Source organism: Hyperoodon ampullatus (genome assembly GCF_949752795.1).
Source record: "Hyperoodon ampullatus genome assembly, chromosome: 4".
In the NCBI taxonomy this organism is placed as follows: Eukaryota; Metazoa; Chordata; class Mammalia; order Artiodactyla; family Ziphiidae; genus Hyperoodon; species Hyperoodon ampullatus.
In genome coordinates this window covers 163,701,206-163,721,349 of record NC_136917.1, presented here as the reverse complement: position 1 = coordinate 163,721,349, position 20,144 = coordinate 163,701,206, and positions in this window count along the sequence as shown.

The window sequence follows — 20,144 nt, the reverse complement described above, 5'->3', positions numbered from 1 at the left end:
AAGCTACAGTAATCAAGACAGTACGGTACTGGCACAAAAACAGAAATATAGATCAATGGAACAGGATAGAAAGCCCAGAGATAAACCTATGCATATATGGTCACCTTATCTTTGATAAAGGAGGCAGGAATATACAGTGGAGAAAGGACAGCCTCTTCAATAAGTGGTGCTCGGAAAACTGGACAGGTACATGTAAAAGTATGAGATTAGAACACTCCCTAACACCATACACAAAAATAAACTCAAAATGGATTAAAGACCTTAATGTAAAGCCAGAAACTATCAAACTCTTAGAGGAAAACATAGGCAGAACACTCTATGACATAAATCACAGCAAGATCCTTTTGGACCCACCTCCTAGAGAAACGGAAATAAAAATAAACAAGTGGGACCTAATGAAACTTCAAAGCTTTTGCACAGCAAAGGAAACCATAAACAAGACCAAAAGACAGCCCTCAGAATGGGAGAAAATATTTGCAAATGAAGCAACTGACAAAGGATTAATCTCTAAAATTTACAAGCAGCTCATGCAGCTGAATAACAAAAAAACAAACAACCCAATCCAAAAATGGGCAGAAGACCTAAATAGACATTTCTCCAAAGAAGATATACAGACTGCCAACAAACACATGAAAGAATGCTCAACATCATTAATCATTAGAGAAATGCAAATCAAAACTACAATGAGATATCATCTCACACCAGTCAGAATGGCCGTCATCAAAAAATCTAGAAACAATAAACGCTGGAGGGGTTGTGGAGAAAAGGGAACACTTTGCACTGCTGGTGGGAATGTGAATTGGTACAGCCACTATGGAGAACAGTATGGAGGTTCCTTAAAAAACTACAAATAGAACTACCATATGACCCAGCAATCCCACTACTGGGCATATACCCTGAGAAAACCATAATTCAAAAAGAGTCATGTACCAAAATGTTCATTGCAGCTCTATTTACAATAGCCCAGAGATGGAAACAACCTAAGTGTCCATCATAGGACGAATGGATAAAGAAGATGTGGCACATATATACAATGGAATATTACTCAGCCATAAAAAGAAACGAAATTGAGCTATTTGTAGTGAGGTGGATGGACCTAGAGTCTATCATACAGAGTGAAGTAAGTCAGAAAGAGAAAGACAAATACCATATGCTAACACGTATATATGGAATTTAAGAAAAAAAAAAGTCATGAAGAACCCAGGGCTAAGACAGGAATAAAGACACAGACCTACTAGAGAATGGGCTTGAGGATATGGGGAGGGGGAAGGGTAAGCTGTGACAAAGCGAGAGAGTGGCATGGACATATATACACTACCAAACGTAAAATAGATAGCTAGTGGGAAGCAGCCACATAGCACATGGAGATCAGCTCGGTGCTTTGTGACCACCTAGAGGGGTGGGATAGGGAGGGTGGGAGGGAGGGAGATGCAAGAGTGAAGAGATACGGGAACATATGTATATGTATAACTGATTCACTTTGTTATAAAGTAGAAACTAACATACCATTGTAAAGCAATTATACTCCAATTGAAAAAAAATAGTCAATAGGAACACTCATTTGAATTTTAAAAGAATGACTTGGATGGAAGCATGGAAAATGGAGTGAGATGGAGGAGAGACATCAGAGGCAGGGAGATCAATGACAGGGCTTAATGACCAATTGGACACATGAGGCGAAGAAGAAAGAGGAATTTAATAAAACTGGGACTTTTCTGATAACCTATATAAAATAGCATATTTTGTCATTCACTATCCCTTTACTCTGCTTTATTTTTTCCCTATAGAGCTTGACACTAACACACACACACGCACACACACACACACCCGTTTGTTTTAGCTATTACCCATTTCACCAGTACAATATAAGATTCATAAGGAAAGGGATTTCGCTGTCTTTACTGTTATATCCCCAGTGCCGACCACCAAAAACTACTTATGAAAGGATGAATTAAATGGCTAAGTTAAGAGAATAAGTGACTGGCAATATCATCAACTAGGATAGGAAATATAGAAGGAATGGCAGGGTTGTGAGACTTGTGACAGATTCAGTTTGAGGCATGATGATTTTGAGGTGGAACTTCGAGGTGGAATATATGGTCTGGAACTTGATAGAGAAGATGGGGCTACAGATTGATATTTGGAGGTCATGGGTGCTCGGCTATCAGTAAAAGAACAAATTTCTGACTGAGGAGACATGATATACTGTGTGTGGATCTCAGAGTTTTGTGTGACTTCTGGCCATCAGAACTATCATCTTAATTATCTGCCTCTGGTTCACAGAATTTGTAGGTATGCTTTACAGATGTTAAGGCCATTGGGAATGCTGTTCCTGTGGCCACACCTAACACATACCTGCCTGGCTATCCCTGTCTACTCTGTCATTGACTCCAGTTTACTTTGGAGGTGACAACTTATATATACGTTTTCAATTCTTTGGACAGTTTTAATATTGTTGGCTGAGCATGTCTGCTCTCTTCCCATAAGCCACTTGAAATAACCGCTCCACTCCCTAAACACAAAACACACACAAACACACATGCATGCATGTGATAAACCTAGAAACTAACAATGAATACAACAGGAATAAGTAATTTGAAAACTCATAAAAGATGTAATGGCAATGAAGATGTTCTACAGTTCAGTATTTAAGACTATTTGGGAGGCAGCCATGACATTCCTTACTATTGAGTGTCAACTACTAGAGGTCATATATTTTTGTTCCTTAAAATAGCAAGGGCATAATGGCCTATAATAAGTATAACCCATGTCATCTCCCTTCTCATTTTCCAATGTCACTTTAATTAAAAATTACCTGGATGTGATAAGACAGCTCACAATTTGACTGCCATTCTGCATGTATCTTGAGTCCTCACACTTTTCACAGCAATTTGATGTTTCACATGTTTCATGAGAAAAATAAACTGTAGTATAATTTACTCCATTGGTTTTTAAGCAAATCTGAAGGATACAGTGTAGTAACCAGCATTAACAGTTGGATACAGAGAATCTCAAACATAATATTTGTTATAGGCTAAGACTCATCTGTCAAGGTTCAAATTGGATGAATTATATTATTCAGTTATTAAATACTTTCATTACATTTCATTTAAAATGTAATTATTGTTTCTATGACTATCAAAATATACTTTCCCAATGACCTTCATTCAGGGTTGTGCTCCTTTTAGGAAATGTTGCAACTTTAGGATAGCCACCTCTGTACTTAGATAGAACAGCAGTAGTTCTGAATCAGACACCTCTGACTGTCTTAACTGACTCCTTCCTTCAAAAGACATGGCTTAACTCCTAGACTGTGCCCCCTCCAGCACCACTTTTGCTGCATTTGTCAGACTGGCTGAAGTCTGAGTTAAAGGTCCAGGCTTGGAGTCTCACATGCTGTTTCCCTCCCTAACTTCTGGGTTTGGATGAAACGCTACATCATGCAGAATGGAATCTAGCGTCCTGAGTGGCCACTGAAAGGCTTGATGACACCACACAGTAACGTGGTGAGTTAGCTTTCCGTGGGGGTGAACCTTGACTTACAGGAAACAGGAGATGGGGGTGGGGGGTGGGAAGTCAGGCAGATAGCATCTTCCTACCATGGAATAGTCTGAGATGGAATTCTTTCTTGCAGCCCTTCTGGAAGAGTCCAATGTGCCAAGCAATGACCAGCCTTTTTTCTTTCTTTTTTTGAAGTTTTGTATGATGTGGTAGCCAGCCTGGTAACACATTATATCACTTTGCCTTGGTTATTTTCCCCCTTGCACTCACTGTTTTCAATTTTCACCTCCTGTTATGCACTAAATTGTGTCCCCTGCCCTGGTCCAAAATTCACAGGTTGAAGCCCTATGACCAATGTGACTGTATCTAGAGACAGGCCCTTTAGGGAGGTAAGTAAGGTTAAATGAGGTTGTAAGGGTGGGCCCTAATCCAGTAGGGTTGGTGACCTTTTATGATGAGGAAGAACAGAGCAGCCAAGATGGCAAAATAGAAGGACCCTGAACTTACTTCCTCTCACAAGCACACAAAAATCACAACTATCTGCAGAACAATCATCAATGCAAAAGCCCATCAGAAAAGATCTTCTACAATTAAAGACATAAAGAAGGAACCACGGGACTTCCCTGGTGGTGCAGTGGTTAAGAATCCACCTGCCAATGCAGGGGACACAGGTCCAAGCCCTGGTCCAGGAAGATCCCACACGCCGTGGAGCAACTAAGCCCGTGCAACACAACTACTGAGCCTGCGCTCTAGAGCCCACAAGCCACAACTACTAAAGTCCACACACCCAGAGCCTGTGCTCCACAACAAGAGAAGCCACCACAATGAGAAGCCCGTGCACTGCAACGAAGAGTAGCCCCTGCTGGCTGTGACTAGAGAAAGCCCGTGCACAGCAACAAAAACCCAACACAGCCAAAAATAAATAAATAAAACAAAGAAATTAAAAAAAAATAAAAGAAGGAACCACAAAGACACAGGTAGGAGGGGTGGACTCACGATGTAATTAAATCTCATTCCCTCTGTGTGGGCAACTCACAAACTGGAGAATAATAATATTGCAGAGGTTCTTCAATGGGACTGAGAGTTCTGAGCCCCATGTCAAGCTCCCCAAGTCAGGTCTAGCACCAGGAAGAGGAGCCCCCCGAGCATTTGGCTTTGAAGGCCAGGGGGGCTTAATTGCAAGAGCCCCACAGGACTGGGGGAAATAGAGACCTCACTCTTAAAGGGGGCACGCAAAATCCCATATGCACTGGGACTCAGGGCTAGGTAATTTGATAGAAGCCTGGGCTAGACCTACCTGCTGGTCTTGGACAGTTTTCTAGAGAGGCAGGGAGCAGCTATGGCTCACCCTGGGGACATAGACACTGGTGGCAGACATACTGGGGGACATTCAAACACCTGAACACTGCTGTTGGTGGCTACCATCTTGGTTCATTAATGCCAAGACCTGGCCCCACCCAACAGCCTATAGGCACAAGTGCTGGGGACACCTCAGGCCAAATAACTAACTGGGTGGGGACACAGCACTAACCATCAGCAGATAGGCTGCCTAAAGACTTACTGAGCCCACAGCCATCTCTAGAAATACCCTTAGACATGACCCTGCCCACCAGTGGGCCAAGATCCGACTCCACCCACCAGTGGGCAGGCACCGGCCTTCCTACCAGCAAGCCTACACTAGCCTCTAGTCCAGCTTCACTCAGAGGGCAGACACCAGAAGCAGAAAACTATGATCCTGCAGCCTGCAGACTGAGCCTACCAGCAGCAAGCCAGAGCATACCCTGGAACCAGTTGAACCCTGGCCCTGCCCATTAGCAGGTCAGTGCAATCTTTGGAACATCCTGGACCCCATACACAACTGTGTCAGGAACTTTCCCCCTCCCAACAATCTGAAACAAGCTCTGGGATCCCTAGGCCTGCAGCCAGACTCCAGAAACCAGATCTGCCTGTAAGTAGTTTGGCACTGACGGCAGGATCTGGTTTCACCTGCAAGTGGGTGAGCAGCCACCCCAGTCTTTTGGACCCTGACTCTGCCCACCACTGAGCAAACACTAGCCCTGGGGCCCCCTAGGGTTCTGCAACCAGCTGCCTTGTAACCAGGCACCACTAAACAGCAGCCAATAGCATCCACAGAAGGCAGGGCCTGGCAGTCAACTGGACTAGGGGCCAACCAAACCTACCAGTCCGCCCACAGAGTCAGCCTAACACAACAGAAGGACTCATGCAGCCCTCTTAGGGGGAACCACCAAGCATACAGCTTGGGTAATGAGATGGGAGTGCACTGCTGGGATGCATAGGACATCTCCTATAAAAGGCCACTTCTCCAAGGTTGAGAAACGTGACTAACCTACCACATATATAAAATACAAATAGCAACTTAGGAAAAATGAGGTGACAGAGGAATATGTTTCAGACAAAGGAATAAGATAAAACCTCAGAAGAAGAACCAAGTGAAGTGGAGATAGGCAATCTACCCGAGAAAGAGTTCAGAGTAATGGGCCCACAGAGCCTATATAGGGAGCACTCCTAAAGCATATAGCTCTGGTGACCAGAGAGGACTGCACTGCTGAAATGCATAGGACATCTCCTACAAATGGCCACTCATCAAAGATTGGGAAAAGTAAGCAACCTACCAGAAATAAAAACAGAGTATTAGGCAAAATGAGGCAACAGAGAAATATGTTCCAAACAAAGGAATAAGATAAAACCCCAGAAGAAGGACTAAGAGAAATGGAGCTAGGTAATCAACACAATAAAAAGTTCAAAAATACTGATCATAAAGATATTTGAGGGACTTCCCTGGTGGTCCACTGGTTAAAAATTCCACACTTCCACTGCAGAGTGCGCAGGTTCGATCCCTAGTCGGGGAACTAAGATCCCACATGCCGCATGGCATAGGCAAAAAAAAAAAAAAAAAAAGAAAGATGCTCGAAGAATTTGGGAGAAGAATAAACAAATACGGTGAGAAGTTTAACAAAAAGGAAAAATAAAGAAAGATGAAATGGAGCTTAAGAATACAATAAGTGAAATAAAAAATACACTAGAGAGAATAAACAGTAGATTAGATGATACATAGGAATGGATCAACAAACTAAAAGAGAGAGTAGTTGAAATCACTTGAACTGAACAGAAAAAAATAACAATGAATAAAAAGAGATGAGGACAGCTTAAGAGACCTAAGGTACAATATCAGGCATACTAACATCCACATTATAGGGGTCCCAGAAGGAGAAGAGAGAGAAAGGGGCAGATAATATATTTGAAGACATAACAGCTGAAAACTTCCCTAACCTGGGAAAGGAAACAGACATTCGGGTCCAGAAATCACAGAGTCCCAAACAGGATCAACTGAAAGAGAACCATACTAAGATACATTGTAATTAAGACAGCAGAAATTAAAGAGAGAATATTAAAAATAGCAAGAGAAAAACAATGAATTACTAGAAGGGAACTCCCCTAAGACTATCAACTGACTTTTCAGCAGAAACTCTGCAGGCCAGAAGGGAGTGATATGATATATTTAAAGTGATGAAACAAAAAACCTATGACCAAGAATACCCCTCAAGGCTATCATTCAGATTTGAAAGAGAGATCAAAAGTTTTACAGACAAGCAAAAGCTAAAAGAGTTCATCACCTTGAAACAGCCTTACAAGAAACGTTGAAGGGACTTCTCTAAGCAGGAAAGAAAAGGCCACAACTAGAAACATGATAATTATGAAAGGAAAAATCTCATTGGTAATGGCAAATATACAGTAGTGGTAGTAAGTCAATTACTTATAAAGCTAGTAGGAACGTTAAAAGACAAAAGTAGTAAAATCATCTATATCCACAATAAGTAGTTAAGGAATACACAAAACAAAAGGATGTAAAACATGATGTCAAAAACAGTAAACATGAGGACTGGGAGTAAAAATCCCAGGTTTTAAAAATGTGTTTGAACTTGAGAGATTGGCAACTTAAAACAATCAGGTAAATATATAGATTGCTATATATAAACCTCATGGTAACCACAAATCAAAAATCTATAATAATACACACACCAAAAAAAGGGAAAGAAATCCAAACATAACTCTAAAGATAGTCATCAAATCACAAGGAAAGAGAGCAAAAGAAGAAGAAAGGAACAAAAAAGAATTACAAAAATAACCCCCATACAATTAACAAAATTGCAATAAGTACATACCTATCAATAATCACTTTACATGTAAATGGACTAAATGCTCCAATCAAAAGACAGAGTGGCTGAATAGATACAAAACAAGACACAAATATATGCTCTCTACAAGAGATCTAAAGACACACACGAACTGAAAGTGAGGGAATGAAAAAAGCTATTTCATGCAAATGGAAACAAAAAGGAAGCCAGGGTGTAGCAATATTTATAACAGACAAAATAGATCGTAACAAGAGACAAAGAAGGGCATTACAGAATGATAAAGGGATCAATCCAAGAAGAAAACATGATAATTTTAAATATATATGCACCCAACATAAGAGTATCTAAATACATAAACCAAATATGAGCACCTAAATACATAAACCAAATATTAATAGATATAAAAAGAGAAATTGACAATAACACAGTAATAGTGGGGGAATTTAAAACCCTGCTTACATCAATGGACAGATCATCTAGATAGAAAATCAATAAGGAAACACTGACCTAAAACAGCATATTAGACCAAGTGAACTTAACAAGTATACATAGAACATTCCATCCAAAAGCAGCAGAATACACATTCTTTTCAAGTGTCCATGTAATGTTCTCCAGGATAGGTCATATTGTAGGCCACAAAACAAGTCTCAGTAAGTTTAAAAAGACTGACATCCTATCAAGCAACTTGTCTGACCACAACACTGTGAGACTAGAAATCAGCTACAAGAAAAAAGACTGCAAAAGACATAAACATGTGGAGGCTAAATAATACGCTACTAAACAACCAACTTGTCACTGAAGAAACTGAAGATGACACAAACTGATGGAAAGATGTATCATGCTCATGGATTGGGAGAATTAATATTGTTAAAAATGACCATACTACCCAAGGCAATCTACAGATTCAATGCAATCCCTATCAAAATACTAATGGCATTTTTCACAGAACTAGAACAAATAATTTTAAAATTTGTCTGGAAACACAAAAGACTCCAAATAGCCAAAACAATATTGAGAAAGAAGAACAAAGCTGGAGAGATCATAATCCCTGATTTCAAACTATACTACAAAGCTACAGTAATCCAAACAGCATGATACTGGCACAAAACCAGACATATAGATTAGTGGAAAAGAAAAGACAGCCCAGAAATGAACCCACAGTTATATGGGCAATTAACCTACAACAAAGGAGGAAAGAATATACAATGGGGAAAAGACAGTCTCTTCAATAAATGGTGTTGGGAAAACTGGTCAGTTACATGCAAAAGAAGCAAACTGGACAACTCACACCATGCACAAAAATAAACTCAAATGCATTAAAGATATAAATGTAAGACCTGTAACCATAAAACTTCTAAAAGAAAACGTAAGAAGTATACTCTTTGACATTGGTCTTAGTAATATTTTTTTTGAATATGTCTCCACAGGCAAGGGAAACAAAAGCAAAAATAAACAAATGGGACTACATCAAATTAAAACATTTGCACATACGGAAACTATCAACCAAATGAAAAGGCCGCCTACTAAATGGGAGAAGATATTTGCAAATGACATATAGTAAGTCCCCTACATACAAACCTTCAAGTTTTGAACTTTCAAAGGTGTGAATGTGCGTTCCATCAATGTCAGGCGTGAGTGAAATTGCAGCTTGCCCTCTGTCTCCTATTGCTGACGATCCTTCAGCTCTACCATCTCCCACCTCCTCTCCCTCCTCCAGTAACTCTTCTTGCCTGTTCCCTCGATGCCAGCTGTTGTACTGTACTACTGTACTTTTCAAGGAAACATACTGTAAGATTAAAAATGTTTTATTTTTTGTGTTTGTTTTTTATGTATTATTTGTGCGAAAGGTACTATAAACCTATTATAGTACAGTACTATATAGCCGATTGTGTTAGTTGGGTACCTAGACTAATATCACTGGACTTACGAACAAACTGGGCTTATGAATGCACTCTCAGAAAGGAACTTGTTTGTAAGTAGGGGACTTACTGTAGATGATAAGGGGTTGATATCCAAAATATACAAAGAATTCATACAACTCAACATAAAAAAAACCCAATTAAAAAATGGACAGAGGATCTGAGTAGACATTTTTCCAAAGAAAATATGCAGATGGCCAACAGACACATGAAAAGATGTTCAACATCACTAATCATCGGGGGAATGCAAACCAAAATCGCAATGAAACATCCCCTTTATATCTGTCAGAATGACTATTATCAAAAAGACAACAAGTAACAAGTATTGGCAAGGATTGGAAAAAAGAACCCTTGTGCACTGTTGGTAGGAATGTAAATTGGTGTAGCCACTATGGAAAACATTATGGAAATTGCTCAAAAAATTAAAAATAGAACTACCATATGATCCAGTAATTCCACTTCTGGATATTTATCCAAAGAAAATAAAAACAGTAATTAGAAAAGATATATGCAACCCTATGTTCATAGCAGCATCATTTACAATAGCTAAGATATGGAAGCAACCTAAGTGCCCATCAACAGATGAATGGATACACACACACACACACACACACACACACACACACACACACACACACACACACACACAGTGGAATATTACTCAGCCATAAAAAGAATGAAATCTTGCCATTTGTGACAACATGGATGGCCTAGAGGGTATTATGCTAAGTGAAATAAGTCAGAGAAAGACAAATTATGATATCACTTACATGTGGAATCTAAAAAACAAAACAAATGAACAAACATAACAGAGACATAGATACAGAGAACAAACATGTCGTTGTCAAGGGGAGGAGTTGAGGGGGAGATAAGACATAGGTGAGGGAGACTGAGGCACACATTTCTAGTTACAAAATAAATGAGTCATGGGTATGAAATGTATAGTGTGGGGAAAATAGTAAATCATTATGTAATATCTTTGTATGGTGACACATGGTAACTAGACTTATCGTGGTGATCAATTTGAAATGTATAGAAATATTGATTCACTATGTTATATATCAGGAATTAACATAGTGTTGTAGGTCAATTATACTTCAAAAGCAAACAGACGCATGGAAAAAGAAATCAGATTTGTGGTTACTAGAGGCATGGGTGTGGGTGGGATATTGGGTGAAGGCAGTCAAGAGGTACAAAACTTCCAGTCATAAGATAAATAAGTACTAGAGATGTAATGTAGAACATGATAATGATAATTAACACTGCTGTACTATACATATGAAAGTTGTTAAGAGAGTAATCCTAAGAGTTCTCATCATAAGGAAAAAATGTTTTTCCCTATTTCTTTAATTTCGTGTTGATATGAGATGATGGATGCTCACTAAACTTATCATGATAATCATTTCATGATGTATATAAGTCAAATCACTATGCTGGACACCTAAACTTATACAGTACTGTATGTCATTTATATCTCAATACAACTGGAAAAAAAATTAAATTCTAAAAAACTTGTTTGTATTAGTCAATATTGTGTAGGTTAGCATTCTCCAAGTGTGGTCTGGGGACATTTTCCGTGGGTCTATGAGGTCAATTTCAAAATCAATGATTAAATGCTAAAATGTTATTTGCCTTTTTCATTCTCAATCTCTCATGAGTGTATTGTGGAGTTTTCCAGAATGTGATACTGCAGCTCTTTGAATGCAGAAGCAGACCCCAAAATCCAGCTTTATTCTGCTTAGCCAGACATTAAAGAGATTTGCAAAAATGGAAACAGTGCTACTCTTCTCACAGTTATTTGTTTTAGAAAATATATTTTTCATTAAGGTATTACTATGCTAATGTATAATGGATTCATTTACATATTTTTAAAATTTGTTTTAATATCTAAAACAGTAAATATCAATATATAGAACCCACATAAACAAAAGCCCATTGAGGTCCTGTTTTAAAATGTAGGCTCTATTATTACTCAGGTATGGTTAGGTCAATAGACCAGGAGATGACTGTCACTGAAAGGGAAGTCTGTTCCCAAGAGTAGGAGGCCTGTCATGTCACACAGGGACACACAGGGACACCGGGAAGCACTAGTCAGTCAGAAGGTTGAAGGCGTGAGGGGAAAGCATGGGTGAGAGCCTTATTGTGGTTTTTGCAGAAAGGAACAGGCAAGGCAGGGTAAGCAGGTTTAGGATTGGCTAGTTTGAATAATTTCAGCAGGCTCTTAGGTGTGGGGGCTGTCCTAGGGTTTCCTGGATCTGGCCCTGAGGTGACTCGGACAGGTGAATACAAGCATACCTCGGAGATACTGCTGGTTTGGTTCCAGACTATTTCATTAAAGCAAATGGGGCAATAAGGCAAGTCACACGAATTTTTTGGTTTCCAGTACATATAAACATTATGTTTACACTATGCTGTAGTCTATTAAGTGTGCAATAGCATTATGTCTAAGAAAAAAATGTACATACCTTAATTAAAAACTAATGCTGGGTCTCCCTGGTGGCGCAGTGGTTGAGAGTCCGCCTGCCGATGCAGGGGACACGGGTTCGTGCCCCGGTCCGGGAAGATCCCACATGCTGCAGAGCGGCTGGGCCCGTGAGCCATGGCCGCTGAGCCTGCACGTCCGGAGCCTGTGCTCCGCAGCGGGAGAGGCCACAGCAGTTAGAGGCCCGCGTACCGCAAAAAAAAAAAAAAAAAGTCATAATTTCAGAACAAAAGAAAATCATTTAAATTGAATTACTTTAGCTTAACGAGAAACTCCCTATATTATCCCTATTTGCTCAATTTTTTTATCATGAATTAGTGAGATTTCATCACTACTTAGGAAGAGTTCAGGGACTGGTGCTTGGAAATTTCTGACATCTAGGACAATTGTGGATGGAAATGACATGAAGGAGAGGAAAGACCTTACCTTGTTTATATGCTGAAAGGACCCAGCAGAGAGGGAGAAGATTGAACATACTGGAAAAAGAGACACCTGAGAGAACTCCTGGAGGAGGTGAAAGAGCAAAGGAGGGAGTGGTCTGAAATAGGAGGATAGAGAGAGAAACCTCTCCTTCGAAAATTGGTTGGATAGGAGGAGAGGGTGCTCTTGAAGATAAGTTAGTTGAGGGAAGGAGAGAAGCTGAGAGAGTCCACCCCGAATGGCACTGATTTTCTCTGTGAATCACAGGCAAGTTTACTGCTGAAGGTGAGCAGGGCAGGGAATGTTGAAGGTTTAGGCCCATTGCAGGGATTGGTGAAGGGAGCCCACGGAGCACAAACAACAGGAGATGGTGCAGAACTGAAGGCCCAGCTGAGTTTAGACCTTAAATAGTAATAGCATGAAACACATGGTCGCCTCCCTTTCCTAACTCAGCTTCTTAGCCCTGGCATTGAATAGAAATGGGGTTGGGGTGAGTGTAGGGAACTGATGTTTACTGAAAGGCTGTGTAGGGTGATGGTTAAGAGCACGGCGTTTGAAGTCAGCTGGCCTGAGTTAAAATCCTGTCACTTTCCTATTCAGTAAAATGGGGCCAATAATAGTCTTGTGGTGCTGTTTTATGTGCGTAACAGTGGTTTTGTGGAGTTGTTTTGAAGGCTAAATGACTAAATATATGCTGTGGATTTTCTTTCCACATCCCTGCTTCTGGGGGTTAAGGGACCCACCTAGGTTTCAGGGTTTCACGATTAGGTGAATGTAGGACTCTTGAAAAGGGACTGTTGGGCTGCACCCCGCAGGCCTGTGAGCCCAGTATTTGCCCAGCTTGAAGACCGTAGAAGGACCCCAGAATCAGTGACAGAGACATCAGTGGTGTTAACGGATAGGGGGATCTTACCTGTGTGAAGCGAGGTCCGGGCGTGACTCCCCGTCCTGTGGAGCAGACAGCGGACCGTCTTCACTACCACGGGGAGAGGGAGGCTACCAGCTGCAGGGGGAATTGATGTCAGGTTGGCTCATCGGTTACCAGGGAAACCAGCAGAGGAGCATGCCCCTCACCACCCCTTTGATGAGCTAGCAAGGTGCGGATGTCCTGATCTAATGAGCAATCACTAGCTGGGGCCCGGGGAGAGTACACAGCCGTTTTCTGAGGAGGGAAGGTCGGTCAGGTGAGTAGGTGTAGGTGAGGCAGGGACTGGTCAGCCAGGGGATGCACAGAGAGCAAGGGAGCAGCCATCGTGGGCGGCCTGACCGTACGGGGCCAACCCAGCCCCTCTGCCCTCCCTGCCCGTTTCCTCTGAGGCTCCTCCTCCGTGGTCCTCGTGATCCTTTCTGGTTGTGGTGGGGAATAGAAGGCAGGTATACCTGGGTCTCCCCTGTTTTGTTTCCAAAGTATATTTTGGCATAATGTCTAGGCCCTACTTTCTTCGGGCCTTTAGTTTTATATCTCAATGACCTGCTTTAGAAGGAAACTACACCCTGCCTCTGATTTGCGTTGTACTCTGATAATCCCAGTCTACCTATTCATCCACGTGCCCTCCAGAGAAGTACCTCTGGATCGCAGGGAGAGGTCACATATGTGGAAGAGGTGAAAGATAAAAGCATAAAAATATGTTTGAGAAAATCTCTTCTTACCTACTAACTCTCTTAATTCTCCTGTGGGTAGGTGTTTTCATCCCCCTAAAATACCCAGTGCTGATGCTCAGAGGGACCTGTAACGTGGGCAGGGTGACTTACACAGCTGTTCGCTGTCAGAGTCACAGAACAATTCTACGCCTGTGCTCTTCCACCTGGTGCTCTGTGCGGCCTCAAACAAAGGGCTGCACGGGTCCCGTGGGGGCCTGAGGGCTGGAGGCATCGGAGCACTGGGGTGAGGGAGTCCTAGGTGCGGGGGAGAGAGTACAGAGCCTAGGCAAGAAGAGAAGGAGGGGCTCTGTGCGCAGAGAGGCGGGGGCTGAGCAAGTGGGGAGGGGAGAGGAGGGGTGACTTCTGGAACGATGGGACGTGAAGCTGATGATTTTAAGCGGTTCACTTCCAGAGGATGACGAGTAGCCACAGGACTACTGAAGAGACGCTGAGCACCATTGTGTGGAGGACACTAAGAAGCATGAGTTTCAGCTGTTTGAGTGAAAGTTGAGAAATAGATCTGATGTCAGAGTCCTTTACAAATGTTTGAGGAGTGAGCTTGTGGTTGAAAACAGACTAGGCAGGGGCCAGGGTAGCAGAGGCCCGGAGCTGGTGCAAGGCAGGAGCCTCCCAGGAAGAGGGGCTGCAGAGGTAGAAAGAACCTTGGTTTTTAATCGTAGCACATGGCAGTTCTCATACATGACTCTGTATGGTCCTCCCAGCAATTCTGTGAGATGCATACAGGGCGGGAAATAGACTTTCTCCGCAAAAACGAGCTGCGAAGTGTCAGCACTGGGACTCAGACCAAGCCTCCCGACTTGACCCACGCTGTCTGTAGTTTCCCACGCGAGTCTCGATTCTCTGCGTACTATTCACAGTAGGAGAGCAACCTCTTAGAAAGAAAACGTATAGACTCTACACAGAAATGAAAGAACTTTTCTCTAAGTTTTCTTCACCCTAGACTCTATGTGAAAAATCTTCAGGCTGTAAACTGTGAGAAAGAGCTGTTGGACTGTCAGGAATTGGTGCAGGTGAGGTTCTTATGGTGCCATCTAGTGTCCGTGATTGGACTTACAAAACTTTGGCTATAAGTATTCTGAAAAATAATTTATGTAAGGAAATAGCAAGTAACTGATTAATTTTGCAAAACAATAGACATTAAAACACCTAATATTTTCCCCTCCCTTCCAGGAAGATTTATTAACCTGGCCTCTTGATCACCCCGAGAGCTAGACCAATGCAGTGAATTACTTCATTGCATAACACAGAAATTATGACCTAGTGAAGTCCAAGGTTACCTTATTTTCTTTCCATTATACCAGTTGATCCAATACCTTAAAGATCAGGAAGCTTGGTGCTAGAAGTGTCTGAGGCACTCAGGTCTTCATTCAGTAGAATGATGTATACAGCAGTGCTTCATAAACTGTAAAATGGTAAGCAAAAGTATTATATAGAGCTATTATTTCACATATACGATTCCATACCCTTGACACACCTCCCTTCTAAGCCTCATAACATGTTTATAAGATAAGAGTTGCTATCTAGACTTTACATCTGAAGAAGCTGAGGCTCAGAGATGTTATATGACTTACCCAAGGTCATAGAGCTAGTTTTCTCTTTGCTATACTACATTACCACTATGACACTGATATAAGGAATTAATATGAGTTTATTCAGCAGAAATTTATTAGCTCACTACTGCCATCCGCTGGGTTAGGAACAAGGTATATAACGATTTATGAGTGTTGGGAACTGAATGTTTGTGTCCAACTAAAATTCATATGTTGAAGCCCTAGCCCCTAAGGTGGCATATCTGGATGTAGGGGCTTTGTGGAAGTAACGTTAAATGAGGTCATAAGGGTAGGGTCCTGATCCAGTAGGATTACGTCCTTAAGGATAGGAAGAGAGACCAGATCCAGATCTTGCTTTCTCTCGGCAGGCACATGCAGCAAGAAGGCAGCTGTCTGCAAGCTAGGAACAGAACTCTCAACAGAACCCGACCATGCTGGTACCCTGATCTCACTTTCAGCTCCAGAACTGGGAGAAAATTAATTTCTGTTGTTTAAACCACCCAGTGTATGGTATTTTGTTATGGCAGCCCAGCCCAAGCCGACTAAAACAATGAATATCTACTCCCCCTAAGCTGCTTCCAACTTTGTTAGGGAAGTCAGCTGTTAGATAAATCACTACCATGCTGAGATAGATGTATGGGCACCTCATATTTCTAAATGATTGCCTTAGAAAGAATCCTGATGAGACTGGTGATGACAGGCTACCACAGATGTCAGAGAGCTCTAAACTCAAATACATTTAAGAGACGACCTCTTACTTAGAGGTACCTTGTCATTAATAAACATGGACTTTCTCTCAGAACCCCATGTGCCCTCTTTGCGTAGGAGATGGAATGGGGTTGCAGAGCCAGTGACTGAATGTGGTTTTGGGTTCTGGTTCAAGAACAGAACTTGTGGTCCTCAGCTGCTACATCTATAAAATGAGACGGTTTTGACTAGCTGCCATCTGAGGCAGTCATCAGAATATTTTTGCTCACTTTGTCCCTAAAAGAGTTTTGAAAAACTGTGAAACTGTTTCAAAATATTATAAATTTTGAAAGTTGACATCTAAAATTTTCCATTAGAAATGTAGTTTTAAAGAATGTAATTTCCATTATACTATAAATATTGACACTTTAAAATAAAATCACCACATGACTCATGTTTCCAGTACCATCAAAATAACATATTTATTAGAAAGTCACTATCATTCATAAAAAAGACTGCATTTCACATCATTCCTTTTTCTCAATGAAATATTATTTTCACTCCATTCTCCATTCCCAGAATTTTATGTAATGCAGTGTATTTTTATATTTGAAAGTCTTTTAAAATTAAAATTAAAAATTACCTGAAAGTTTTATTATAATTATCAGTAGTTAAAATTTGAAACAATATATTATAAATTTTGAAAATAATTACACATAATTCGTAAAATTTTATTGGATACATCTCTCAAAATCTATTGATGAATGTTATTTATTGTTAGAAAGAGATAGAATTTAATCTAGATTCAATTTCTATTTTGGGGTTTTACAGATATAAGCACTCAGAGACACTGTTCTCATAAATAGATGAGAATAGTTTTATTATAGTAAAGTCATTCAATTATTTCAACTTCTGAATTGCATGCCAGAAGTATCACAGTAATCTCTCATTAAATGTTATTTTAAATCATCAACTTTAGGTTCTCCATCAAATTTGTTGAAAGCAAAGAATGAGAAACCCCCTGAATAACAAAAGGATTGATTATCCAGTCTTTACAGTCAATCTGGGACTATTATAGGACAATCATCTCACTTATAAACACTAATTCTAAGGAAGAGTGCTAAGTAAGGCAGAGAGCCTTGCAATGAGCATGTCACCTGGATGACCTAAGATGCTACCAATGTTTCTTACCTATACTCTGCTTGGTTCTCTCAACATTCTCACTCAGGAGCAATGCTTTCTTTGAGTAAAATTATCATCACTCTTATAACCACACTCTACATTATATCTGAATGAACATATTGGGCAAACTGTTCTACTGAATACCAAAATACCCACTCGTAAAGAGAAGAAAAGGAAAGACACAAAGCCTGAATGCAAATTTTTGATGCCTTATATGGGAGACTTCTCCGAAAGCAGAAGTGCCATCCAACAGAAATATAATGTGAGCCATATATGTAATTTAAAATTTGTTTAAAAAGCAAAAAGAAGCAGGTGAAATTAATGTTATATGTAATGCAATATTTTCAAAATATAATCATTTCAACATTCAGTCAATATAAAAAGTTAAAAATGAGGTAGTTTTACATTTTTTTTTTTGGTACTATTCCTTGTAGTATTTTATACAAGCAGCAAATCTTAATTCACACCAGCTACATTTCAGGTGCTCAATATCCACATGTGACTAGTGACTACTGTATTGGACAACACAGCCCTTGAGAGACACACTGTAGTAAGATTTGGGATGGATAAGAGAGCAGTCTTTTGTTTTTGTAAAGTAAGAATATGGTGAACATAAGAGAAGTGGTCAGAAAGGAAAATAGTCCTATCCATGCCCTTGTACAGCTGTGAAAGGTATCCTTCACCCCAGGGCCTACGCTGCACAGCTGTATGAAGTGGCCCTGGTGTACCTCAAGAGATAGAGGTACCCCAATTTGAAGATCATTATTTTAAGATGAATTCTAGCTGCCAGGGTGTTTGGAAAATAATGCAATGATAATGAAATTATGCAGCCTTATCTTCTGGAGAAGACCTAGTCAACTATCCTCTAAAATTCTGGAGCATGTAAAAAGAAAAAATTCATGAGACAATGATTAGCAGAAGATCCAGAAAGCCCTTGTTACTTTGTCAGCAATATCCTGGTATGACTTTTCTAAGGTATGGTTGACAACCTACCATATTGCAAGTAGAGAGTTTTTGGTAATAGTAGGGTGATGTTTTCCCCTCTGACTCTGATGGAGATAAGATGAGGTTATATGAAAATCATCAACCTAACATCAGATGAGGTTGAAGGAGGTGAAGATTTCCTATGTTAGGGCACAGAAATGACTAAGAATCTCTTCCTTACCTTTATTTTCTTAGGAAACTTCTACAATTTGTCCCTCTAGCTCTTTCTAAATTCCAGTGTACAGTATGAATGTTGGGCTTCCTTTCCAAAGGAACCCAGACGCTTGTCCTAAAAGGTAAGTATAAAGAAGTACTCTATGATACTGTCTTAGTTAGCTTGGGCTGCCATGACAAATACCACAGACTGGGTGGCTTAAACAACAGAAATTTATTTTCTCACAGTTCCAGAGGTTGGGAAGTATAAGATCAAGGTGTTAGCTGATTTGGTTTCTGGTGAGAGCTTTCTTCCTGGCTTTCAGATGGCTGCCTTCTGTGTCCTCCATGGCAGAGAGAGAAGTCGGGTGTCTCTTCCTTTTCTTATAAGGACACCAACCCTGTCAGATTAGGGCCCCACCCTTATGACCTCATTTCACCTTCATCACCTCCTCACAGGTCCTATCTCTAAATGTCTTAGTGAATTCAAGCTGCTGTAACAAACTACCATACACTGCATGGCTTAAACAACAGAAATCGATTTCTTACAGTTCTGGAGACTGGAAGTTCAAGAGCAGGGTGCCAGTACGGTTGAGTTCTGGTAAGGAAAGTTTTCTGATTTGTAGGCTGCTGACTTCTCCTTATATCTGCACCTGGCAGAGAGCAGAGAGGAAGAGCAACTTTCTTGTGACTCTTTTCTTAAAAAATTAATAAATGTAATTTATTTTTGGTATTTATAATTTTTTACTGAAATATAACCAACTTACAATGTTTCAGGTGTACAGCAGTGATTCAGTTATATATATATATATACATATTCTTTTTCAGATTCTTTTTCATTATAGGTTACTACAAGATACTGTATATAGTTCCCTGTGCTATACAGTAGGTCCTTGTTGTTTGTGTATTCTATATATAGTAGTGTGTATCTTTTTATCCCAAATTCCTAATTTATCCATCCCTCCTCCTTTCCCCTTTGGTAAGTGTAAGTCTGTTCTCTGTGTCTCTGAATCCATTTCTGTTTTGTAAATAAGTTCATTTGTATCATTTTTTAGATTCCATATATAAATGATATCATATGATATTTGTCTTTCTCTCTCTTACTTCACCTAGTATGATAATCTCTAGGTCCATCTGTGTTGCTACAAATGGCATTATTTCATTCTTTTTTATGGCTGAGTAGTATTCTACTGTATAAATATACTATCTCTTCTTCATCCATTCACCTGTCATTGGACATTTAGGTTGCTTCCATGTCTTGGCTATTGTAAATAATGCTGCTACAAACATTGGGGTGAATGTATTTTTTTGATTTCGAGTTTTCATCTTTTCCAGATATATGCCCAGGAGTGGGATTGCTGGATCACATGGTAACTCTATTTTTAGTTTTTAAGGAACTTTCATACTCTTCTCCACAGTGGCTGCAGCAATTTACATTCCTACCAAC